General features: G+C 46.9%; 33 non-coding genes across 33 annotated transcripts; all 33 read left to right on the plus strand.

The window, feature by feature from the left end:
* Window positions 1-198: 198 nt before the first annotated feature.
* Window positions 199-271, plus strand: Trnar-ucg (transfer RNA arginine (anticodon UCG)). Its single transcript has one exon. It is a non-coding gene; the product is annotated as a tRNA-Arg (tRNA).
* A 439-nt stretch (window positions 272-710) lies between these two features.
* Trnak-cuu (transfer RNA lysine (anticodon CUU)) lies at window positions 711-783 on the plus strand. The gene has a single exon. It is a non-coding gene; the product is annotated as a tRNA-Lys (tRNA).
* A 321-nt stretch (window positions 784-1,104) lies between these two features.
* Window positions 1,105-1,176, plus strand: Trnat-agu (transfer RNA threonine (anticodon AGU)). Its single transcript has one exon. It is a non-coding gene; the product is annotated as a tRNA-Thr (tRNA).
* A 545-nt stretch (window positions 1,177-1,721) lies between these two features.
* Window positions 1,722-1,794, plus strand: Trnar-ucg (transfer RNA arginine (anticodon UCG)). The gene has a single exon. It is a non-coding gene; the product is annotated as a tRNA-Arg (tRNA).
* A 439-nt stretch (window positions 1,795-2,233) lies between these two features.
* Trnak-cuu (transfer RNA lysine (anticodon CUU)) lies at window positions 2,234-2,306 on the plus strand. Its single transcript has one exon. It is a non-coding gene; the product is annotated as a tRNA-Lys (tRNA).
* A 321-nt stretch (window positions 2,307-2,627) lies between these two features.
* Trnat-agu (transfer RNA threonine (anticodon AGU)) lies at window positions 2,628-2,699 on the plus strand. The gene has a single exon. It is a non-coding gene; the product is annotated as a tRNA-Thr (tRNA).
* Window positions 2,700-3,238: 539 nt separating this feature from the next.
* Window positions 3,239-3,311, plus strand: Trnar-ucg (transfer RNA arginine (anticodon UCG)). The gene has a single exon. It is a non-coding gene; the product is annotated as a tRNA-Arg (tRNA).
* Window positions 3,312-3,750: 439 nt separating this feature from the next.
* Window positions 3,751-3,823, plus strand: Trnak-cuu (transfer RNA lysine (anticodon CUU)). Its single transcript has one exon. It is a non-coding gene; the product is annotated as a tRNA-Lys (tRNA).
* Window positions 3,824-4,144: 321 nt separating this feature from the next.
* Window positions 4,145-4,216, plus strand: Trnat-agu (transfer RNA threonine (anticodon AGU)). The gene has a single exon. It is a non-coding gene; the product is annotated as a tRNA-Thr (tRNA).
* A 545-nt stretch (window positions 4,217-4,761) lies between these two features.
* Trnar-ucg (transfer RNA arginine (anticodon UCG)) lies at window positions 4,762-4,834 on the plus strand. The gene has a single exon. It is a non-coding gene; the product is annotated as a tRNA-Arg (tRNA).
* A 439-nt stretch (window positions 4,835-5,273) lies between these two features.
* Window positions 5,274-5,346, plus strand: Trnak-cuu (transfer RNA lysine (anticodon CUU)). Its single transcript has one exon. It is a non-coding gene; the product is annotated as a tRNA-Lys (tRNA).
* A 321-nt stretch (window positions 5,347-5,667) lies between these two features.
* Window positions 5,668-5,739, plus strand: Trnat-agu (transfer RNA threonine (anticodon AGU)). The gene has a single exon. It is a non-coding gene; the product is annotated as a tRNA-Thr (tRNA).
* Window positions 5,740-6,278: 539 nt separating this feature from the next.
* On the plus strand, window positions 6,279-6,351 carry Trnar-ucg (transfer RNA arginine (anticodon UCG)). The gene has a single exon. It is a non-coding gene; the product is annotated as a tRNA-Arg (tRNA).
* Window positions 6,352-6,790: 439 nt separating this feature from the next.
* Window positions 6,791-6,863, plus strand: Trnak-cuu (transfer RNA lysine (anticodon CUU)). Its single transcript has one exon. It is a non-coding gene; the product is annotated as a tRNA-Lys (tRNA).
* Window positions 6,864-7,184: 321 nt separating this feature from the next.
* Trnat-agu (transfer RNA threonine (anticodon AGU)) lies at window positions 7,185-7,256 on the plus strand. Its single transcript has one exon. It is a non-coding gene; the product is annotated as a tRNA-Thr (tRNA).
* A 539-nt stretch (window positions 7,257-7,795) lies between these two features.
* On the plus strand, window positions 7,796-7,868 carry Trnar-ucg (transfer RNA arginine (anticodon UCG)). Its single transcript has one exon. It is a non-coding gene; the product is annotated as a tRNA-Arg (tRNA).
* A 439-nt stretch (window positions 7,869-8,307) lies between these two features.
* Trnak-cuu (transfer RNA lysine (anticodon CUU)) lies at window positions 8,308-8,380 on the plus strand. The gene has a single exon. It is a non-coding gene; the product is annotated as a tRNA-Lys (tRNA).
* A 321-nt stretch (window positions 8,381-8,701) lies between these two features.
* Window positions 8,702-8,773, plus strand: Trnat-agu (transfer RNA threonine (anticodon AGU)). The gene has a single exon. It is a non-coding gene; the product is annotated as a tRNA-Thr (tRNA).
* Window positions 8,774-9,312: 539 nt separating this feature from the next.
* Trnar-ucg (transfer RNA arginine (anticodon UCG)) lies at window positions 9,313-9,385 on the plus strand. The gene has a single exon. It is a non-coding gene; the product is annotated as a tRNA-Arg (tRNA).
* Window positions 9,386-9,824: 439 nt separating this feature from the next.
* Window positions 9,825-9,897, plus strand: Trnak-cuu (transfer RNA lysine (anticodon CUU)). Its single transcript has one exon. It is a non-coding gene; the product is annotated as a tRNA-Lys (tRNA).
* Window positions 9,898-10,218: 321 nt separating this feature from the next.
* Window positions 10,219-10,290, plus strand: Trnat-agu (transfer RNA threonine (anticodon AGU)). The gene has a single exon. It is a non-coding gene; the product is annotated as a tRNA-Thr (tRNA).
* Window positions 10,291-10,829: 539 nt separating this feature from the next.
* On the plus strand, window positions 10,830-10,902 carry Trnar-ucg (transfer RNA arginine (anticodon UCG)). The gene has a single exon. It is a non-coding gene; the product is annotated as a tRNA-Arg (tRNA).
* A 439-nt stretch (window positions 10,903-11,341) lies between these two features.
* Trnak-cuu (transfer RNA lysine (anticodon CUU)) lies at window positions 11,342-11,414 on the plus strand. The gene has a single exon. It is a non-coding gene; the product is annotated as a tRNA-Lys (tRNA).
* Window positions 11,415-11,735: 321 nt separating this feature from the next.
* Window positions 11,736-11,807, plus strand: Trnat-agu (transfer RNA threonine (anticodon AGU)). The gene has a single exon. It is a non-coding gene; the product is annotated as a tRNA-Thr (tRNA).
* Window positions 11,808-12,346: 539 nt separating this feature from the next.
* On the plus strand, window positions 12,347-12,419 carry Trnar-ucg (transfer RNA arginine (anticodon UCG)). The gene has a single exon. It is a non-coding gene; the product is annotated as a tRNA-Arg (tRNA).
* A 439-nt stretch (window positions 12,420-12,858) lies between these two features.
* Trnak-cuu (transfer RNA lysine (anticodon CUU)) lies at window positions 12,859-12,931 on the plus strand. Its single transcript has one exon. It is a non-coding gene; the product is annotated as a tRNA-Lys (tRNA).
* Window positions 12,932-13,252: 321 nt separating this feature from the next.
* Window positions 13,253-13,324, plus strand: Trnat-agu (transfer RNA threonine (anticodon AGU)). The gene has a single exon. It is a non-coding gene; the product is annotated as a tRNA-Thr (tRNA).
* Window positions 13,325-13,863: 539 nt separating this feature from the next.
* Window positions 13,864-13,936, plus strand: Trnar-ucg (transfer RNA arginine (anticodon UCG)). Its single transcript has one exon. It is a non-coding gene; the product is annotated as a tRNA-Arg (tRNA).
* Window positions 13,937-14,375: 439 nt separating this feature from the next.
* On the plus strand, window positions 14,376-14,448 carry Trnak-cuu (transfer RNA lysine (anticodon CUU)). The gene has a single exon. It is a non-coding gene; the product is annotated as a tRNA-Lys (tRNA).
* Window positions 14,449-14,769: 321 nt separating this feature from the next.
* On the plus strand, window positions 14,770-14,841 carry Trnat-agu (transfer RNA threonine (anticodon AGU)). Its single transcript has one exon. It is a non-coding gene; the product is annotated as a tRNA-Thr (tRNA).
* A 539-nt stretch (window positions 14,842-15,380) lies between these two features.
* Window positions 15,381-15,453, plus strand: Trnar-ucg (transfer RNA arginine (anticodon UCG)). The gene has a single exon. It is a non-coding gene; the product is annotated as a tRNA-Arg (tRNA).
* A 439-nt stretch (window positions 15,454-15,892) lies between these two features.
* On the plus strand, window positions 15,893-15,965 carry Trnak-cuu (transfer RNA lysine (anticodon CUU)). Its single transcript has one exon. It is a non-coding gene; the product is annotated as a tRNA-Lys (tRNA).
* Window positions 15,966-16,286: 321 nt separating this feature from the next.
* On the plus strand, window positions 16,287-16,358 carry Trnat-agu (transfer RNA threonine (anticodon AGU)). The gene has a single exon. It is a non-coding gene; the product is annotated as a tRNA-Thr (tRNA).
* Window positions 16,359-21,607: the final 5,249 nt, after the last annotated feature.

Consider the following 21,607-nt stretch of genomic DNA (forward strand, 5'->3'; position numbering starts at 1 on the left):
CGATTGAAGCTGATTTGCACGCTCTTGTTTGATGAGCGTCATAAGGGCTTGAATGTAACTTGCGATGGGACACAGCAAGAAGTAGCGTCGCATTTTTAGTACTGAAATTGGAGAATTGCGTCAAAGATGGTAAATTCATTCCGGGAAGTGCACAAATGGCGATAATGAGGTGTGTTTGGGGAAGCGTATTGCGCCAGTGACCGTGTGGCCTAATGGATAAGGCGTCGGACTTCGGATCCGAAGATTGCAGGTTCGAATCCTGTCACGGTCGAGTTTTTCCAGTTCTGCAAAAGATGCATGCTGTTTTACTGTGTTGTTTGAGTACTACAAAACTAGTTGAAAGTTGCTGCTGTCCGCTTCCTGGCTGCAAACCGGCGTCTACCTGAAGCTCAAGCAAGACAAGGGTGATCTGTAGCGAAATTTTCGGCACAGTGCCGTTCAGGAGAGTTTTTGTTGGAACTACTGCGTCTGATTCAGGGCCCAAGAGCTACGCCACAGGCGTGTGCGCACAGTCGAGCATGTGTGTTGAATAATGGTGCTGATAGCCACGTATCATTTGAAGCAGATTTGATGCCTTTCGGAGACAATTTTTCATTGAATAGGATTGTAGCTCATTTGTGGCAGCAGGAAATAAGCTGTAGTCGAAAGGATCTTCCATAGATGGTCGCAGGTCCCATCAGTATCGTATGGCTCGTAAAGCATTGTGTGGAGCCCGGCTAGCTCAGTCGGTAGAGCATGAGATTCTTAATCTAAGGGTCGTGGGTTCGAGCCCCACGCTGGGCGGCGCAAAATTTTGTGTCTACGCGGATGCAACCTGCGCCCCTCTCGTGAGCCTTGCGTAATGAACGTAACGGGTTACGACGATGCCTAGCTTCGTATGAATATCAGAGGAATGGTATTTGAAGCTGAAAGTAACTCTGAAATGAAATAAATGTGTTGTTTTGGAATTTTAGGTGTACATCGATATCGTGTGAGATGTGTAGGAAAGCAGCAGCTGTGCTAACTAAATGCAAATAATGGTCGCTAATGCGGTGCGTTTCCAGCTGAAGATCTCCGATTCACTAGTCCATAAGAACAAAGTACCCGAAAAGCGCGGTAGGAGGCGCCTCCTTAGCTCAGTGGCAGAGCGCTGGTCTAGTAAACCAGAGGTCGTGAGTTCGATCCGCACAGGAGGCAAATGAATTTTGTAAAAGCCCGTCTCACCGTGGCCCTTTCGAAAAAAGCGGTCAAGGATAAAACAAATTATAAATGGGTGCGGTATTTAAGAAATGCTCTCGCAAATGAATAGTGCGAATGGTGCTATTAAAGTAGGCAGCAGAAACTGCTGCTTTTGGGAGTCTCCGGAGAATGCCGACGTGAAATACTTGGTTCTTGTGATGTATTTTCTACCCCTGATAGAGACCCTCGCGGTTGTCGTCGTCGTCGTCGTCGTCGGCGCCGCCGCCGCTTTGGTAATAGCGGCAACTCGCCATTGTATCTCATAGGGTGAGGTACCTTCTGCAACCGACTGAGATGGCACTAAGCGATTGAAGCTGATTTGCAAGCTCTTGTTTGATGAGCGTCATAAGGGCTTGAATGTAACTTGCGATGGGACACAGCAAGAAGTAGCGTCGCATTTTTAGTACTGAAATTGGAGAATTGCGTCAAAGATGGTAAATTCATTCCGGGAAGTGCACAAATGGCGATAATGAGGTGTGTTTGGGGAAGCGTATTGCGCCAGTGACCGTGTGGCCTAATGGATAAGGCGTCGGACTTCGGATCCGAAGATTGCAGGTTCGAATCCTGTCCCGGTCGAGTTTTTCCAGTTCTGCAAAAGATGCATGCTGTTTTACTGTGTTGTTTGAGTACTACAAAACTAGTTGAAAGTTGCTGCTGTCCGCTTCCTGGCTGCAAACCGGCGTCTACCTGAAGCTCAAGCAAGACAAGGGTGATCTGTAGCGAAATTTTCGGCACAGTGCCGTTCAGGAGAGTTTTTGTTGGAACTACTGCGTCTGATTCAGGGCCCAAGAGCTACGCCACAGGCGTGTGCGCACAGTCGAGCATGTGTGTTGAATAATGGTGCTGATAGCCACGTATCATTTGAAGCAGATTTGATGCCTTTCGGAGACAATTTTTCATTGAATAGGATTGTAGCTCATTTGTGGCAGCAGGAAATAAGCTGTAGTCGAAAGGATCTTCCATAGATGGTCGCAGGTCCCATCAGTATCGTATGGCTCGTAAAGCATTGTGTGGAGCCCGGCTAGCTCAGTCGGTAGAGCATGAGATTCTTAATCTAAGGGTCGTGGGTTCGAGCTCCACGCTGGGCGGCGCAAAATTTTGTGTCTACGCGGATGCAACCTGCGCCCCTCTCGTGAGCCTTGCGTAATGAACGTAACGGGTTACGACGATGCCTAGCTTCGTATGAATATCAGAGGAATGGTATTTGAAGCTGAAAGTAACTCTGAAATGAAATAAATGTGTTGTTTTGGAATTTTAGGTGTACATCGATATCGTGTGAGATGTGTAGGAAAGCAGCAGCTGTGCTAACTAAATGCAAATAATGGTCGCTAATGCGGTGCGTTTCCAGCTGAAGATCTCCGATTCACTAGTCCATAAGAACAAAGTACCCGAAAAGCGCGGTAGGAGGCGCCTCCTTAGCTCAGTGGCAGAGCGCTGGTCTAGTAAACCAGAGGTCGTGAGTTCGATCCGCACAGGAGGCAAATGAATTTTGTAAAAGCCCGTCCCACCGTGGCCCTTTCGAAAAAAGCGGTCAAGGATAAAACAAATTATAAATGGGTGCGGTATTTAAGAAATGCTCTCGCAAATGAATAGTGCGAATGGTGCTATTAAAGTAGGCAGCAGAAACTGCTGCTTTTGGGAGTCTCCGGAGAATGCCGACGTGAAATACTTGGTTCTTGTGATGTATTTTCTACCCCTGATAGAGACCCTCGCGGTTGTCGTCGTCGTCGTCGGCGCCGCCGCCGCTTTGGTAATAGCGGCAACTCGCCATTGTATCTCATAGGGTGAGGTACCTTCTGCAACCGACTGAGATGGCACTAAGCGATTGAAGCTGATTTGCACGCTCTTGTTTGATGAGCGTCATAAGGGCTTGAATGTAACTTGCGATGGGACACAGCAAGAAGTAGCGTCGCATTTTTAGTACTGAAATTGGAGAATTGCGTCAAAGTTGGTAAATTCATTCCGGGAAGTGCACAAATGGCGATAATGAGGTGTGTTTGGGGAAGCGTATTGCGCCAGTGACCGTGTGGCCTAATGGATAAGGCGTCGGACTTCGGATCCGAAGATTGCAGGTTCGAATCCTGTCACGGTCGAGTTTTTCCAGTTCTGCAAAAGATGCATGCTGTTTTACTGTGTTGTTTGAGTACTACAAAACTAGTTGAAAGTTGCTGCTGTCCGCTTCCTGGCTGCAAACCGGCGTCTACCTGAAGCTCAAGCAAGACAAGGGTGATCTGTAGCGAAATTTTCGGCACAGTGCCGTTCAGGAGAGTTTTTGTTGGAACTACTGCGTCTGATTCAGGGCCCAAGAGCTACGCCACAGGCGTGTGCGCACAGTCGAGCATGTGTGTTGAATAATGGTGCTGATAGCCACGTATCATTTGAAGCAGATTTGATGCCTTTCGGAGACAATTTTTCATTGAATAGGATTGTAGCTCATTTGTGGCAGCAGGAAATAAGCTGTAGTCGAAAGGATCTTCCATAGATGGTCGCAGGTCCCATCAGTATCGTATGGCTCGTAAAGCATTGTGTGGAGCCCGGCTAGCTCAGTCGGTAGAGCATGAGATTCTTAATCTAAGGGTCGTGGGTTCGAGCTCCACGCTGGGCGGCGCAAAATTTTGTGTCTACGCGGATGCAACCTGCGCCCCTCTCGTGAGCCTTGCGTAATGAACGTAACGGGTTACGACGATGCCTAGCTTCGTATGAATATCAGAGGAATGGTATTTGAAGCTGAAAGTAACTCTGAAATGAAATAAATGTGTTGTTTTGGAATTTTAGGTGTACATCGATATCGTGTGAGATGTGTAGGAAAGCAGCAGCTGTGCTAACTAAATGCAAATAATGGTCGCTAATGCGGTGCGTTTCCAGCTGAAGATCTCCGATTCACTAGTCCATAAGAACAAAGTACCCGAAAAGCGCGGTAGGAGGCGCCTCCTTAGCTCAGTGGCAGAGCGCTGGTCTAGTAAACCAGAGGTCGTGAGTTCGATCCGCACAGGAGGCAAATGAATTTTGTAAAAGCCCGTCCCACCGTGGCCCTTTCGAAAAAAGCGGTCAAGGATAAAACAAATTATAAATGGGTGCGGTATTTAAGAAATGCTCTCGCAAATGAATAGTGCGAATGGTGCTATTAAAGTAGGCAGCAGAAACTGCTGCTTTTGGGAGTCTCCGGAGAATGCCGACGTGAAATACTTGGTTCTTGTGATGTATTTTCTACCCCTGATAGAGACCCTCGCGGTTGTCGTCGTCGTCGTCGTCGTCGGCGCCGCCGCCGCTTTGGTAATAGCGGCAACTCGCCATTGTATCTCATAGGGTGAGGTACCTTCTGCAACCGACTGAGATGGCACTAAGCGATTGAAGCTGATTTGCAAGCTCTTGTTTGATGAGCGTCATAAGGGCTTGAATGTAACTTGCGATGGGACACAGCAAGAAGTAGCGTCGCATTTTTAGTACTGAAATTGGAGAATTGCGTCAAAGATGGTAAATTCATTCCGGGAAGTGCACAAATGGCGATAATGAGGTGTGTTTGGGGAAGCGTATTGCGCCAGTGACCGTGTGGCCTAATGGATAAGGCGTCGGACTTCGGATCCGAAGATTGCAGGTTCGAATCCTGTCCCGGTCGAGTTTTTCCAGTTCTGCAAAAGATGCATGCTGTTTTACTGTGTTGTTTGAGTACTACAAAACTAGTTGAAAGTTGCTGCTGTCCGCTTCCTGGCTGCAAACCGGCGTCTACCTGAAGCTCAAGCAAGACAAGGGTGATCTGTAGCGAAATTTTCGGCACAGTGCCGTTCAGGAGAGTTTTTGTTGGAACTACTGCGTCTGATTCAGGGCCCAAGAGCTACGCCACAGGCGTGTGCGCACAGTCGAGCATGTGTGTTGAATAATGGTGCTGATAGCCACGTATCATTTGAAGCAGATTTGATGCCTTTCGGAGACAATTTTTCATTGAATAGGATTGTAGCTCATTTGTGGCAGCAGGAAATAAGCTGTAGTCGAAAGGATCTTCCATAGATGGTCGCAGGTCCCATCAGTATCGTATGGCTCGTAAAGCATTGTGTGGAGCCCGGCTAGCTCAGTCGGTAGAGCATGAGATTCTTAATCTAAGGGTCGTGGGTTCGAGCTCCACGCTGGGCGGCGCAAAATTTTGTGTCTACGCGGATGCAACCTGCGCCCCTCTCGTGAGCCTTGCGTAATGAACGTAACGGGTTACGACGATGCCTAGCTTCGTATGAATATCAGAGGAATGGTATTTGAAGCTGAAAGTAACTCTGAAATGAAATAAATGTGTTGTTTTGGAATTTTAGGTGTACATCGATATCGTGTGAGATGTGTAGGAAAGCAGCAGCTGTGCTAACTAAATGCAAATAATGGTCGCTAATGCGGTGCGTTTCCAGCTGAAGATCTCCGATTCACTAGTCCATAAGAACAAAGTACCCGAAAAGCGCGGTAGGAGGCGCCTCCTTAGCTCAGTGGCAGAGCGCTGGTCTAGTAAACCAGAGGTCGTGAGTTCGATCCGCACAGGAGGCAAATGAATTTTGTAAAAGCCCGTCCCACCGTGGCCCTTTCGAAAAAAGCGGTCAAGGATAAAACAAATTATAAATGGGTGCGGTATTTAAGAAATGCTCTCGCAAATGAATAGTGCGAATGGTGCTATTAAAGTAGGCAGCAGAAACTGCTGCTTTTGGGAGTCTCCGGAGAATGCCGACGTGAAATACTTGGTTCTTGTGATGTATTTTCTACCCCTGATAGAGACCCTCGCGGTTGTCGTCGTCGTCGTCGGCGCCGCCGCCGCTTTGGTAATAGCGGCAACTCGCCATTGTATCTCATAGGGTGAGGTACCTTCTGCAACCGACTGAGATGGCACTAAGCGATTGAAGCTGATTTGCACGCTCTTGTTTGATGAGCGTCATAAGGGCTTGAATGTAACTTGCGATGGGACACAGCAAGAAGTAGCGTCGCATTTTTAGTACTGAAATTGGAGAATTGCGTCAAAGTTGGTAAATTCATTCCGGGAAGTGCACAAATGGCGATAATGAGGTGTGTTTGGGGAAGCGTATTGCGCCAGTGACCGTGTGGCCTAATGGATAAGGCGTCGGACTTCGGATCCGAAGATTGCAGGTTCGAATCCTGTCACGGTCGAGTTTTTCCAGTTCTGCAAAAGATGCATGCTGTTTTACTGTGTTGTTTGAGTACTACAAAACTAGTTGAAAGTTGCTGCTGTCCGCTTCCTGGCTGCAAACCGGCGTCTACCTGAAGCTCAAGCAAGACAAGGGTGATCTGTAGCGAAATTTTCGGCACAGTGCCGTTCAGGAGAGTTTTTGTTGGAACTACTGCGTCTGATTCAGGGCCCAAGAGCTACGCCACAGGCGTGTGCGCACAGTCGAGCATGTGTGTTGAATAATGGTGCTGATAGCCACGTATCATTTGAAGCAGATTTGATGCCTTTCGGAGACAATTTTTCATTGAATAGGATTGTAGCTCATTTGTGGCAGCAGGAAATAAGCTGTAGTCGAAAGGATCTTCCATAGATGGTCGCAGGTCCCATCAGTATCGTATGGCTCGTAAAGCATTGTGTGGAGCCCGGCTAGCTCAGTCGGTAGAGCATGAGATTCTTAATCTAAGGGTCGTGGGTTCGAGCTCCACGCTGGGCGGCGCAAAATTTTGTGTCTACGCGGATGCAACCTGCGCCCCTCTCGTGAGCCTTGCGTAATGAACGTAACGGGTTACGACGATGCCTAGCTTCGTATGAATATCAGAGGAATGGTATTTGAAGCTGAAAGTAACTCTGAAATGAAATAAATGTGTTGTTTTGGAATTTTAGGTGTACATCGATATCGTGTGAGATGTGTAGGAAAGCAGCAGCTGTGCTAACTAAATGCAAATAATGGTCGCTAATGCGGTGCGTTTCCAGCTGAAGATCTCCGATTCACTAGTCCATAAGAACAAAGTACCCGAAAAGCGCGCTAGGAGGCGCCTCCTTAGCTCAGTGGCAGAGCGCTGGTCTAGTAAACCAGAGGTCGTGAGTTCGATCCTCACAGGAGGCAAATGAATTTTGTAAAAGCCCCTCCCACCGTGGCCCTTTCGAAAAAAGCGGTCAAGGATAAAACAAATTATAAATGGGTGCGGTATTTAAGAAATGCTCTCGCAAATGAATAGTGCGAATGGTGCTATTAAAGTAGGCAGCAGAAACTGCTGCTTTTGGGAGTCTCCGGAGAATGCCGACGTGAAATACTTGGTTCTTGTGATGTATTTTCTACCCCTGATAGAGACCCTCGCGGTTGTCGTCGTCGTCGTCGGCGCCGCCGCCGCTTTGGTAATAGCGGCAACTCGCCATTGTATCTCATAGGGTGAGGTACCTTCTGCAACCGACTGAGATGGCACTAAGCGATTGAAGCTGATTTGCACGCTCTTGTTTGATGAGCGTCATAAGGGCTTGAATGTAACTTGCGATGGGACACAGCAAGAAGTAGCGTCGCATTTTTAGTACTGAAATTGGAGAATTGCGTCAAAGTTGGTAAATTCATTCCGGGAAGTGCACAAATGGCGATAATGAGGTGTGTTTGGGGAAGCGTATTGCGCCAGTGACCGTGTGGCCTAATGGATAAGGCGTCGGACTTCGGATCCGAAGATTGCAGGTTCGAATCCTGTCACGGTCGAGTTTTTCCAGTTCTGCAAAAGATGCATGCTGTTTTACTGTGTTGTTTGAGTACTACAAAACTAGTTGAAAGTTGCTGCTGTCCGCTTCCTGGCTGCAAACCGGCGTCTACCTGAAGCTCAAGCAAGACAAGGGTGATCTGTAGCGAAATTTTCGGCACAGTGCCGTTCAGGAGAGTTTTTGTTGGAACTACTGCGTCTGATTCAGGGCCCAAGAGCTACGCCACAGGCGTGTGCGCACAGTCGAGCATGTGTGTTGAATAATGGTGCTGATAGCCACGTATCATTTGAAGCAGATTTGATGCCTTTCGGAGACAATTTTTCATTGAATAGGATTGTAGCTCATTTGTGGCAGCAGGAAATAAGCTGTAGTCGAAAGGATCTTCCATAGATGGTCGCAGGTCCCATCAGTATCGTATGGCTCGTAAAGCATTGTGTGGAGCCCGGCTAGCTCAGTCGGTAGAGCATGAGATTCTTAATCTAAGGGTCGTGGGTTCGAGCCCCACGCTGGGCGGCGCAAAATTTTGTGTCTACGCGGATGCAACCTGCGCCCCTCTCGTGAGCCTTGCGTAATGAACGTAACGGGTTACGACGATGCCTAGCTTCGTATGAATATCAGAGGAATGGTATTTGAAGCTGAAAGTAACTCTGAAATGAAATAAATGTGTTGTTTTGGAATTTTAGGTGTACATCGATATCGTGTGAGATGTGTAGGAAAGCAGCAGCTGTGCTAACTAAATGCAAATAATGGTCGCTAATGCGGTGCGTTTCCAGCTGAAGATCTCCGATTCACTAGTCCATAAGAACAAAGTACCCGAAAAGCGCGGTAGGAGGCGCCTCCTTAGCTCAGTGGCAGAGCGCTGGTCTAGTAAACCAGAGGTCGTGAGTTCGATCCGCACAGGAGGCAAATGAATTTTGTAAAAGCCCGTCCCACCGTGGCCCTTTCGAAAAAAGCGGTCAAGGATAAAACAAATTATAAATGGGTGCGGTATTTAAGAAATGCTCTCGCAAATGAATAGTGCGAATGGTGCTATTAAAGTAGGCAGCAGAAACTGCTGCTTTTGGGAGTCTCCGGAGAATGCCGACGTGAAATACTTGGTTCTTGTGATGTATTTTCTACCCCTGATAGAGACCCTCGCGGTTGTCGTCGTCGTCGTCGGCGCCGCCGCCGCTTTGGTAATAGCGGCAACTCGCCATTGTATCTCATAGGGTGAGGTACCTTCTGCAACCGACTGAGATGGCACTAAGCGATTGAAGCTGATTTGCAAGCTCTTGTTTGATGAGCGTCATAAGGGCTTGAATGTAACTTGCGATGGGACACAGCAAGAAGTAGCGTCGCATTTTTAGTACTGAAATTGGAGAATTGCGTCAAAGATGGTAAATTCATTCCGGGAAGTGCACAAATGGCGATAATGAGGTGTGTTTGGGGAAGCGTATTGCGCCAGTGACCGTGTGGCCTAATGGATAAGGCGTCGGACTTCGGATCCGAAGATTGCAGGTTCGAATCCTGTCACGGTCGAGTTTTTCCAGTTCTGCAAAAGATGCATGCTGTTTTACTGTGTTGTTTGAGTACTACAAAACTAGTTGAAAGTTGCTGCTGTCCGCTTCCTGGCTGCAAACCGGCGTCTACCTGAAGCTCAAGCAAGACAAGGGTGATCTGTAGCGAAATTTTCGGCACAGTGCCGTTCAGGAGAGTTTTTGTTGGAACTACTGCGTCTGATTCAGGGCCCAAGAGCTACGCCACAGGCGTGTGCGCACAGTCGAGCATGTGTGTTGAATAATGGTGCTGATAGCCACGTATCATTTGAAGCAGATTTGATGCCTTTCGGAGACAATTTTTCATTGAATAGGATTGTAGCTCATTTGTGGCAGCAGGAAATAAGCTGTAGTCGAAAGGATCTTCCATAGATGGTCGCAGGTCCCATCAGTATCGTATGGCTCGTAAAGCATTGTGTGGAGCCCGGCTAGTTCAGTCGGTAGAGCATGAGATTCTTAATCTAAGGGTCGTGGGTTCGAGCCCCACGCTGGGCGGCGCAAAATTTTGTGTCTACGCGGATGCAACCTGCGCCCCTCTCGTGAGCCTTGCGTAATGAACGTAACGGGTTACGACGATGCCTAGCTTCGTATGAATATCAGAGGAATGGTATTTGAAGCTGAAAGTAACTCTGAAATGAAATAAATGTGTTGTTTTGGAATTTTAGGTGTACATCGATATCGTGTGAGATGTGTAGGAAAGCAGCAGCTGTGCTAACTAAATGCAAATAATGGTCGCTAATGCGGTGCGTTTCCAGCTGAAGATCTCCGATTCACTAGTCCATAAGAACAAAGTACCCGAAAAGCGCGCTAGGAGGCGCCTCCTTAGCTCAGTGGCAGAGCGCTGGTCTAGTAAACCAGAGGTCGTGAGTTCGATCCTCACAGGAGGCAAATGAATTTTGTAAAAGCCCCTCCCACCGTGGCCCTTTCGAAAAAAGCGGTCAAGGATAAAACAAATTATAAATGGGTGCGGTATTTAAGAAATGCTCTCGCAAATGAATAGTGCGAATGGTGCTATTAAAGTAGGCACCAGAAACTGCTGCTTTTGGGAGTCTCCGGAGAATGCCGACGTGAAATACTTGGTTCTTGTGATGTATTTTCTACCCCTGATAGAGACCCTCGCGGTTGTCGTCGTCGTCGTCGGCGCCGCCGCCGCTTTGGTAATAGCGGCAACTCGCCATTGTATCTCATAGGGTGAGGTACCTTCTGCAACCGACTGAGATGGCACTAAGCGATTGAAGCTGATTTGCACGCTCTTGTTTGATGAGCGTCATAAGGGCTTGAATGTAACTTGCGATGGGACACAGCAAGAAGTAGCGTCGCATTTTTAGTACTGAAATTGGAGAATTGCGTCAAAGTTGGTAAATTCATTCCGGGAAGTGCACAAATGGCGATAATGAGGTGTGTTTGGGGAAGCGTATTGCGCCAGTGACCGTGTGGCCTAATGGATAAGGCGTCGGACTTCGGATCCGAAGATTGCAGGTTCGAATCCTGTCACGGTCGAGTTTTTCCAGTTCTGCAAAAGATGCATGCTGTTTTACTGTGTTGTTTGAGTACTACAAAACTAGTTGAAAGTTGCTGCTGTCCGCTTCCTCGCTGCAAACCGGCGTCTACCTGAAGCTCAAGCAAGACAAGGGTGATCTGTAGCGAAATTTTCGGCACAGTGCCGTTCAGGAGAGTTTTTGTTGGAACTACTGCGTCTGATTCAGGGCCCAAGAGCTACGCCACAGGCGTGTGCGCACAGTCGAGCATGTGTGTTGAATAATGGTGCTGATAGCCACGTATCATTTGAAGCAGATTTGATGCCTTTCGGAGACAATTTTTCATTGAATAGGATTGTAGCTCATTTGTGGCAGCAGGAAATAAGCTGTAGTCGAAAGGATCTTCCATAGATGGTCGCAGGTCCCATCAGTATCGTATGGCTCGTAAAGCATTGTGTGGAGCCCGGCTAGTTCAGTCGGTAGAGCATGAGATTCTTAATCTAAGGGTCGTGGGTTCGAGCCCCACGCTGGGCGGCGCAAAATTTTGTGTCTACGCGGATGCAACCTGCGCCCCTCTCGTGAGCCTTGCGTAATGAACGTAACGGGTTACGACGATGCCTAGCTTCGTATGAATATCAGAGGAATGGTATTTGAAGCTGAAAGTAACTCTGAAATGAAATAAATGTGTTGTTTTGGAATTTTAGGTGTACATCGATATCGTGTGAGATGTGTAGGAAAGCAGCAGCTGTGCTAACTAAATGCAAATAATGGTCGCTAATGCGGTGCGTTTCCAGCTGAAGATCTCCGATTCACTAGTCCATAAGAACAAAGTACCCGAAAAGCGCGCTAGGAGGCGCCTCCTTAGCTCAGTGGCAGAGCGCTGGTCTAGTAAACCAGAGGTCGTGAGTTCGATCCTCACAGGAGGCAAATGAATTTTGTAAAAGCCCCTCCCACCGTGGCCCTTTCGAAAAAAGCGGTCAAGGATAAAACAAATTATAAATGGGTGCGGTATTTAAGAAATGCTCTCGCAAATGAATAGTGCGAATGGTGCTATTAAAGTAGGCACCAGAAACTGCTGCTTTTGGGAGTCTCCGGAGAATGCCGACGTGAAATACTTGGTTCTTGTGATGTATTTTCTACCCCTGATAGAGACCCTCGCGGTTGTCGTCGTCGTCGTCGGCGCCGCCGCCGCTTTGGTAATAGCGGCAACTCGCCATTGTATCTCATAGGGTGAGGTACCTTCTGCAACCGACTGAGATGGCACTAAGCGATTGAAGCTGATTTGCACGCTCTTGTTTGATGAGCGTCATAAGGGCTTGAATGTAACTTGCGATGGGACACAGCAAGAAGTAGCGTCGCATTTTTAGTACTGAAATTGGAGAATTGCGTCAAAGTTGGTAAATTCATTCCGGGAAGTGCACAAATGGCGATAATGAGGTGTGTTTGGGGAAGCGTATTGCGCCAGTGACCGTGTGGCCTAATGGATAAGGCGTCGGACTTCGGATCCGAAGATTGCAGGTTCGAATCCTGTCACGGTCGAGTTTTTCCAGTTCTGCAAAAGATGCATGCTGTTTTACTGTGTTGTTTGAGTACTACAAAACTAGTTGAAAGTTGCTGCTGTCCGCTTCCTCGCTGCAAACCGGCGTCTACCTGAAGCTCAAGCAAGACAAGGGTGATCTGTAGCGAAATTTTCGGCACAGTGCCGTTCAGGAGAGTTTTTGTTGGAACTACTGCGTCTGATTCAGGGCCCAAGAGCTACGCCACAGGCGTGTGCGCACAGTCGAGCATGTGTGTTGAATAATGGTGCTGATAGCCACGTATCATTTGAAGCAGATTTGATGCCTTTCGGAGACAATTTTTCATTGAATAGGATTGTAGCTCATTTGTGGCAGCAGGAAATAAGCTGTAGTCGAAAGGATCTTCCATAGATGGTCGCAGGTCCCATCAGTATCGTATGGCTCGTAAAGCATTGTGTGGAGCCCGGCTAGCTCAGTCGGTAGAGCATGAGATTCTTAATCTAAGGGTCGTGGGTTCGAGCCCCACGCTGGGCGGCGCAAAATTTTGTGTCTACGCGGATGCAACCTGCGCCCCTCTCGTGAGCCTTGCGTAATGAACGTAACGGGTTACGACGATGCCTAGCTTCGTATGAATATCAGAGGAATGGTATTTGAAGCTGAAAGTAACTCTGAAATGAAATAAATGTGTTGTTTTGGAATTTTAGGTGTACATCGATATCGTGTGAGATGTGTAGGAAAGCAGCAGCTGTGCTAACTAAATGCAAATAATGGTCGCTAATGCGGTGCGTTTCCAGCTGAAGATCTCCGATTCACTAGTCCATAAGAACAAAGTACCCGAAAAGCGCGGTAGGAGGCGCCTCCTTAGCTCAGTGGCAGAGCGCTGGTCTAGTAAACCAGAGGTCGTGAGTTCGATCCGCACAGGAGGCAAATGAATTTTGTAAAAGCCCGTCCCACCGTGGCCCTTTCGAAAAAAGCGGTCAAGGATAAAACAAATTATAAATGGGTGCGGTATTTAAGAAATGCTCTCGCAAATGAATAGTGCGAATGGTGCTATTAAAGTAGGCACCAGAAACTGCTGCTTTTGGGAGTCTCCGGAGAATGCCGACGTGAAATACTTGGTTCTTGTGATGTATTTTCTACCCCTGATAGAGACCCTCGCGGTTGTCGTCGTCGTCGTCGGCGCCGCCGCCGCTTTGGTAATAGCGGCAACTCGCCATTGTATCTCATAGGGTGAGGTACCTTCTGCAACCGACTGAGATGGCACTAAGCGATTGAAGCTGATTTGCAAGCTCTTGTTTGATGAGCGTCATAAGGGCTTGAATGTAACTTGCGATGGGACACAGCAAGAAGTAGCGTCGCATTTTTAGTACTGAAATTGGAGAATTGCGTCAAAGATGGTAAATTCATTCCGGGAAGTGCACAAATGGCGATAATGAGGTGTGTTTGGGGAAGCGTATTGCGCCAGTGACCGTGTGGCCTAATGGATAAGGCGTCGGACTTCGGATCCGAAGATTGCAGGTTCGAATCCTGTCACGGTCGAGTTTTTCCAGTTCTGCAAAAGATGCATGCTGTTTTACTGTGTTGTTTGAGTACTACAAAACTAGTTGAAAGTTGCTGCTGTCCGCTTCCTGGCTGCAAACCGGCGTCTACCTGAAGCTCAAGCAAGACAAGGGTGATCTGTAGCGAAATTTTCGGCACAGTGCCGTTCAGGAGAGTTTTTGTTGGAACTACTGCGTCTGATTCAGGGCCCAAGAGCTACGCCACAGGCGTGTGCGCACAGTCGAGCATGTGTGTTGAATAATGGTGCTGATAGCCACGTATCATTTGAAGCAGATTTGATGCCTTTCGGAGACAATTTTTCATTGAATAGGATTGTAGCTCATTTGTGGCAGCAGGAAATAAGCTGTAGTCGAAAGGATCTTCCATAGATGGTCGCAGGTCCCATCAGTATCGTATGGCTCGTAAAGCATTGTGTGGAGCCCGGCTAGTTCAGTCGGTAGAGCATGAGATTCTTAATCTAAGGGTCGTGGGTTCGAGCCCCACGCTGGGCGGCGCAAAATTTTGTGTCTACGCGGATGCAACCTGCGCCCCTCTCGTGAGCCTTGCGTAATGAACGTAACGGGTTACGACGATGCCTAGCTTCGTATGAATATCAGAGGAATGGTATTTGAAGCTGAAAGTAACTCTGAAATGAAATAAATGTGTTGTTTTGGAATTTTAGGTGTACATCGATATCGTGTGAGATGTGTAGGAAAGCAGCAGCTGTGCTAACTAAATGCAAATAATGGTCGCTAATGCGGTGCGTTTCCAGCTGAAGATCTCCGATTCACTAGTCCATAAGAACAAAGTACCCGAAAAGCGCGCTAGGAGGCGCCTCCTTAGCTCAGTGGCAGAGCGCTGGTCTAGTAAACCAGAGGTCGTGAGTTCGATCCTCACAGGAGGCAAATGAATTTTGTAAAAGCCCCTCCCACCGTGGCCCTTTCGAAAAAAGCGGTCAAGGATAAAACAAATTATAAATGGGTGCGGTATTTAAGAAATGCTCTCGCAAATGAATAGTGCGAATGGTGCTATTAAAGTAGGCAGCAGAAACTGCTGCTTTTGGGAGTCTCCGGAGAATGCCGACGTGAAATACTTGGTTCTTGTGATGTATTTTCTACCCCTGATAGAGACCCTCGCGGTTGTCGTCGTCGTCGTCGGCGCCGCCGCCGCTTTGGTAATAGCGGCAACTCGCCATTGTATCTCATAGGGTGAGGTACCTTCTGCAACCGACTGAGATGGCACTAAGCGATTGAAGCTGATTTGCACGCTCTTGTTTGATGAGCGTCATAAGGGCTTGAATGTAACTTGCGATGGGACACAGCAAGAAGTAGCGTCGCATTTTTAGTACTGAAATTGGAGAATTGCGTCAAAGTTGGTAAATTCATTCCGGGAAGTGCACAAATGGCGATAATGAGGTGTGTTTGGGGAAGCGTATTGCGCCAGTGACCGTGTGGCCTAATGGATAAGGCGTCGGACTTCGGATCCGAAGATTGCAGGTTCGAATCCTGTCACGGTCGAGTTTTTCCAGTTCTGCAAAAGATGCATGCTGTTTTACTGTGTTGTTTGAGTACTACAAAACTAGTTGAAAGTTGCTGCTGTCCGCTTCCTCGCTGCAAACCGGCGTCTACCTGAAGCTCAAGCAAGACAAGGGTGATCTGTAGCGAAATTTTCGGCACAGTGCCGTTCAGGAGAGTTTTTGTTGGAACTACTGCGTCTGATTCAGGGCCCAAGAGCTACGCCACAGGCGTGTGCGCACAGTCGAGCATGTGTGTTGAATAATGGTGCTGATAGCCACGTATCATTTGAAGCAGATTTGATGCCTTTCGGAGACAATTTTTCATTGAATAGGATTGTAGCTCATTTGTGGCAGCAGGAAATAAGCTGTAGTCGAAAGGATCTTCCATAGATGGTCGCAGGTCCCATCAGTATCGTATGGCTCGTAAAGCATTGTGTGGAGCCCGGCTAGCTCAGTCGGTAGAGCATGAGATTCTTAATCTAAGGGTCGTGGGTTCGAGCCCCACGCTGGGCGGCGCAAAATTTTGTGTCTACGCGGATGCAACCTGCGCCCCTCTCGTGAGCCTTGCGTAATGAACGTAACGGGTTACGACGATGCCTAGCTTCGTATGACTATCAGAGGAATGGTATTTGAAGCTGAAAGTAACTCTGAAATGAAATAAATGTGTTGTTTTGGAATTTTAGGTGTACATCGATATCGTGTGAGATGTGTAGGAAAGCAGCAGCTGTGCTAACTAAATGCAAATAATGGTCGCTAATGCGGTGCGTTTCCAGCTGAAGATCTCCGATTCACTAGTCCATAAGAACAAAGTACCCGAAAAGCGCGCTAGGAGGCGCCTCCTTAGCTCAGTGGCAGAGCGCTGGTCTAGTAAATCAGAGGTCGTGAGTTCGATCCGCACAGGAGGCAAATGAATTTTGTAAAAGCCCGTCCCACCGTGGCCCTTTCGAAAAAAGCGGTCAAGGATAAAACAAATTATAAATGGGTGCGGTATTTAAGAAATGCTCTCGCAAATGAATAGTGCAAATGGTGCTATTAAAGTAGGCACCAGAAACTGCTGCTTTTGGGAGTCTCCGGAGAATGCCGACGTGAAATACTTGGTTCTTGTGATGTATTTTCTACCCCTGATAGAGACCCTCGCGGTTGTCGTCGTCGTCGTCGTCGTCGTCGTCGTCGTCGTCGTCGTCGGCGCCGCCGCCGCTTTGGTAATAGCGGCAACTCGCCATTGTATCTCATAGGGTGAGGTACCTTCTGCAACCGACTGAGATGGCACTAAGCGATTGAAGCTGATTTGCACGCTCTTGTTTGATGAGCGTCATAAGGGCTTGAATGTAACTTGCGATGGGACACAGCAAGAAGTAGCGTCGCATTTTTAGTACTGAAATTGGAGAATTGCGTCAAAGATGGTAAATTCATTCCGGGAAGTGCACAAATGGCGATAATGAGCTGTGTTTGGGGAAGCGTATTGTGCCAGTGACCGTGTGGCCTAATGGATATTCCGGCTCTAGCTGTCCGCGCGCTAGGACGTGTCCGCTGCTGCTCCGTGTACGTTAGTGGTGACGCTAAGTCCTGAGCTTTAGTTTGTTGCCGTTTGTGTATTTCTGTGTTTCTACGTGTCTGGTGTTATTGTGCATAGTTTCTGTGTGTTTCGTCCGTTATAACGGTTGTGCTTTGGAGGAATTTCGGTTTATTACCGGGATCTCCTCGTAACTGAAGAAAAATGTCTGGAATTGTCCGGAAGAATACCCTGGTTTTCTCTTTCGAGAAGGAAACACGTGCAGTGCAACCTACGGCTTTGGAAATCCATGACTGGCTGACCGACGTAATTGGAGTAAGTTCTGATTCCGTACATACCACCCAATTAGATGCTGACAAATACTGTGTCTTTGTCAAATTTTTTAATCCTGTGGATGTCGAGAAGCTGTTGTTGAGGTGGGGTAGTGTTGCTGACTTTGTGCATAGAGATGGGTCTAAAAGTAGTGTTTCGATTCGGAGAGCGGATATCACGTATAAAACTGTACGAGTGCTAAACATTCCTATTGAAGTAGATAATCAGCTGATTAAAGAGGCGCTTTCGAAATACGGGGAGATTCAGTCCATTGTCAACGAAAGGTGGTCAAAATTATATAAGTTACAGTGTTTCAATGGCATACGATCAGTAGAAATGGAAGTTAAAGCCAATATACCATCTTTTCTTTCTATTGCTGGTCATAAAGCGCATATCGTATATTCAGGGCAGGTCCAGACATGTAATATTTGTAATGAAACGGGTCATTTCCGTCAAGACTGTCCCCGCCGTGTCTATGTCCTTAAAAATAGCCTTACGCAGCGTCAGCGACTTACGCTTAATGATGTTCTGCCTAACAATCATCACCCTCCCCCGGCCGGTAATGATGGAGCTAGTACTTCTGATGAACCTGCCGTAAATGTCGCTGATTTTCCTCCCTTGCATGTAATTACCGATCGCAGTTCTTCTACCCACGAGTGTGATCTGCCAACTAAAAAGAGACCTTTAGACACAACTGAAGACTGTTCAGACGATGATACATCGCAGTCCAACCGTAAACAAAAGCAATGCAGTGAGGTTGCGTGTGAGGACGTAGACAGTAAACATGTGGCAGTGACGCCAGCAGCAGAGGCCCTCCCGCCGTCAGCTGCTGTTGCCACAGAATTAGAAGACATGGACGCGAAAACACTGGCTCCGGTCACGGCGACACAGGAGTCGAGTTCTGAGGAACAGAAAGCGATGGATCGGACTCAGCCCTGCGAATCTACAGACCCACAGCACTCCCTTCCCGTTGCACCGATAGAGGTCGCGGCAGGAACTGAAACTGGAACTAGACTTAACAAACAGGACTGTGTAGAGGCCACCTCCACCCAATCGGTGCAAGATGCGGATCACTCGCGGTCACACACTGCCGCTGCAGAGGTTCAAAGACGCAGGATAAAACCTCAACCGAACCTCAAAGCCTCTCGTAACGCCGATAAACAAAAACTAGGAAAAGATGATGTGAAAGCCAAAAACGTATCATATGAAATAATTTCTGAAGTATCCCCCGAAAAAAACTCAAAGAAACTCGATGGTGCAAAACCGCACTGTAAAGATAAGTCTGACCAGGTAAAGAATCCGTCATTGAACTGACACAGCCAAGTCTCACTCGAGAAATGATACTGCTAAATGCCACCATGTTCCTGCACAATTTCGGTGACAACGGAATTACCAATATGCCAAATTCGTAGTTGACTGTTTTTAGTATAGTTTTTTTTTCTTTCTTCTTTTTCTTCTATTACCTCCAGGAGTAATTGTTACTTTTCTCTGACAGTAGGGATTTTTTGTCCTTATTTTCATAAGGAAGCTACATGTGCCAGGCATACACAATAACAACTATAAACATTAACAGGATTAAGTCAGAACCGAAGATTGCTGCTCTCAAGGATTTCCTTTACGAATCAGGAACTGACATTGCCTTGCTGCAAGAAGTCGTGATGCCTGACCTTAAAGTTGCAGGCTATGTAGAAATACTAAACATCTCCCTCGAAACAAAGGTGGGGACAGCAATTTTAATCCGGGAAGGGATCCCTGTAACTGATGTCGAGAGACTGGACTCGGGCAGAGCAATAGGAATTAACGTTTTTGACGTTACTATTATTAACCTGTATGCCCCGTCAGGGACCTCCAATAGACCGGAAAGGGCACATTTTTTTAGAGAAGAAATAATATATCTATTACGGAAAAACCCGCCAGAACTTTTAATTGGCGGCGATTTTAACTGTGTACTCAATAAAAAAGATCAGACTCCCAATTTTAATTGCTGTAACGAGTTGAAGCGGCTAGTCACGGATCTAAAACTCAGAGATACTTGGGAAATTAAATATCCCACTGTTGTTGCTTATACGTACATAGCTACACAGTCCTGTAGCAGGATTGATAGGATATATGTGTCACAAGGAATGGAAAGATCCTTAGTTAAAGTCGAGACGATTCCTGTATATTTCTCCGACCATTGCAGTATGCTGGCTTCTCTCAATTTAAGGGCACAACCAACTCGCCGTTTAAGAAGTCAGTGGAAGCTGAACGTATCTTTGTTACAGGACAATGAGTTAGCAGATGTTGTCCACGAAACGTGGAATATGTGCTTGCGCTCGGTAGATCGCTATGTGACTGTTACCGACTGGTGGTGCAACAGGGCAAAACCAAAACTGAGGAACGTTTTAATTCATTACAGTCTTCAACGATCCCGAGAACTCAAGAACACCATAGAGTTTTATTATGCAATGTTACGAAACTTGTATGACCAGGCGAGCATTTCCGGTATTCGTTTGGAAGACATTAAGAAAACTAAGGCCAAATTACTCCGTATTAAACAACAACAGCTGGAAGGACTAAAAGTAAAGTCAAAAGCCAAGACATTATCAGAGGACGAAACTGCTTCCTTGTATCACCTCTTGCGACACGCAAAATACAGGAGACGAACCTTTCTTGATGAGATCCAGACTTCGACCGGTCTGACCATTACTTCTCAGAAAGAGATTGTCAACGAGGTTTACACGTATTACCACAATCTATATTCAGCCAGTCCGTTATGCGAAGAATCCTTCGAAGAATTTCTTGGCAGCATAGTTCCTCAGCTGTCAGAAGAGGAAAATGAAGGACTTCTTACTGATTTCACTGAAGAGGAACTCCACGAAACCGTCCGCAAGTCTCCTTTACAAAAGTCACCGGGGCCGGATGGGTTGCCCGTTGAATTTTATCTACGATACTGGTCACTCATAGGAGCACAGTTCACTCAAATGGCAAACGAGATTATCCAAGGAAAACCACTCCCTGCTGCTATGAAAGAATGCACAATAGTACTAGTTCCAAAGACAACTTCGAAGCGAAATCTAAACAACTTTCGCCCTATTTCGTTGCTTAACTCCGACTATAAAATCATAGCTAGAATGTTAAATAACAGACTTTCACTTTTAGCCAAAAAAATAGTAAGTCAACATCAGTCATGTGTACCTGGCAGGACTATTTTCAAAAGTATTGCGGAATACAGGGACTTAATTGCCATCACTTCAGTGACGAACATCAAATGTGCCATTTGTTTTATTGATTTTCACAAAGCCTTCGACCGTGTGGATCACAGGTTCCTTCTTACAACAATGAGAAGGATCGGCTTTGACGAACGAGCTCTCAGTGTGGTTAAGAACGTTGCGATGGGAATCAGCGCAAGTATCTCTGTCAACTGCCAAAGAACTAAGCAGATTCAGATACGGCGTGGCGTTCCTCAGGGCAGCCCGCTTTCCATGCTTCTATTCGTCTTTTCCTTGGAGCCGCTACTCCGCAGTCTCCACGTCAATCTAACAGGTATTACGTTAGCAGGTCACAAAACAGTCACAAATGCATACGCTGATGATGTAGGCGTCGTATTACGGAACGTCGATGACATTTCCAAATTAGAACTGCTCCTCAAAAAGTACTGCAGCGTGTCGGGAGCCACCACCAATGCCAATAAGAGCAGATTTCTAAACCTGCGGGGTTTTCAACACGTAACTGTCACTTGGGCAACACCGGTCACTCAGTGCAAATCACTTGGGACGACTCTGACTACGTGTCCACTAAAAATGGCAGCCCTAAATTGGAAAACTACATCCGGATATATTCAAGGAGCCATCAGAGAAAACCTGCCCCGAACTTTAAATCAGTATCAGAGAATTCATTTAGTTAATAATTGCCTTTTATCAAAAGCTTATTATACTGCGCAACTCTTTCCACTTCCCACCATGATCGCTGGAAAGATAATGTCAATCGTCACTAACTACCTATGGCGAGGTGAAGTGTTTAGAGTGACTGGGAGAACAGCTACCCTAGATCCCAGCAATGGAGGTCTGGGATTAACTGATATTAAGAACAAGGCCTCTGCTCTTTTCCTCAAACGGACCACTAGTCTTCTTAATGAAAACGCTACAAGCATTACAACTAAGCTATTTGAAATTCTTAGACCTGCAAGTCTCCACGCGCCAGTTGATGTGCACAAAATCAATCCCCGTCTTCGTCATGTGCGTACATTTTTCGTCGATCTGAGTTATATCAATAGCGAAATAACCAATTCGCGGCAGTTAACGGCCCGAGCAATTATGTGTCTCAGAAAGAAAAATGAAGGGAAGAATAA

This window comes from Schistocerca nitens, chromosome 8, assembly GCF_023898315.1.
Source record: "Schistocerca nitens isolate TAMUIC-IGC-003100 chromosome 8, iqSchNite1.1, whole genome shotgun sequence".
Lineage (NCBI taxonomy): Eukaryota > Metazoa > Arthropoda > Insecta > Orthoptera > Acrididae > Schistocerca > Schistocerca nitens.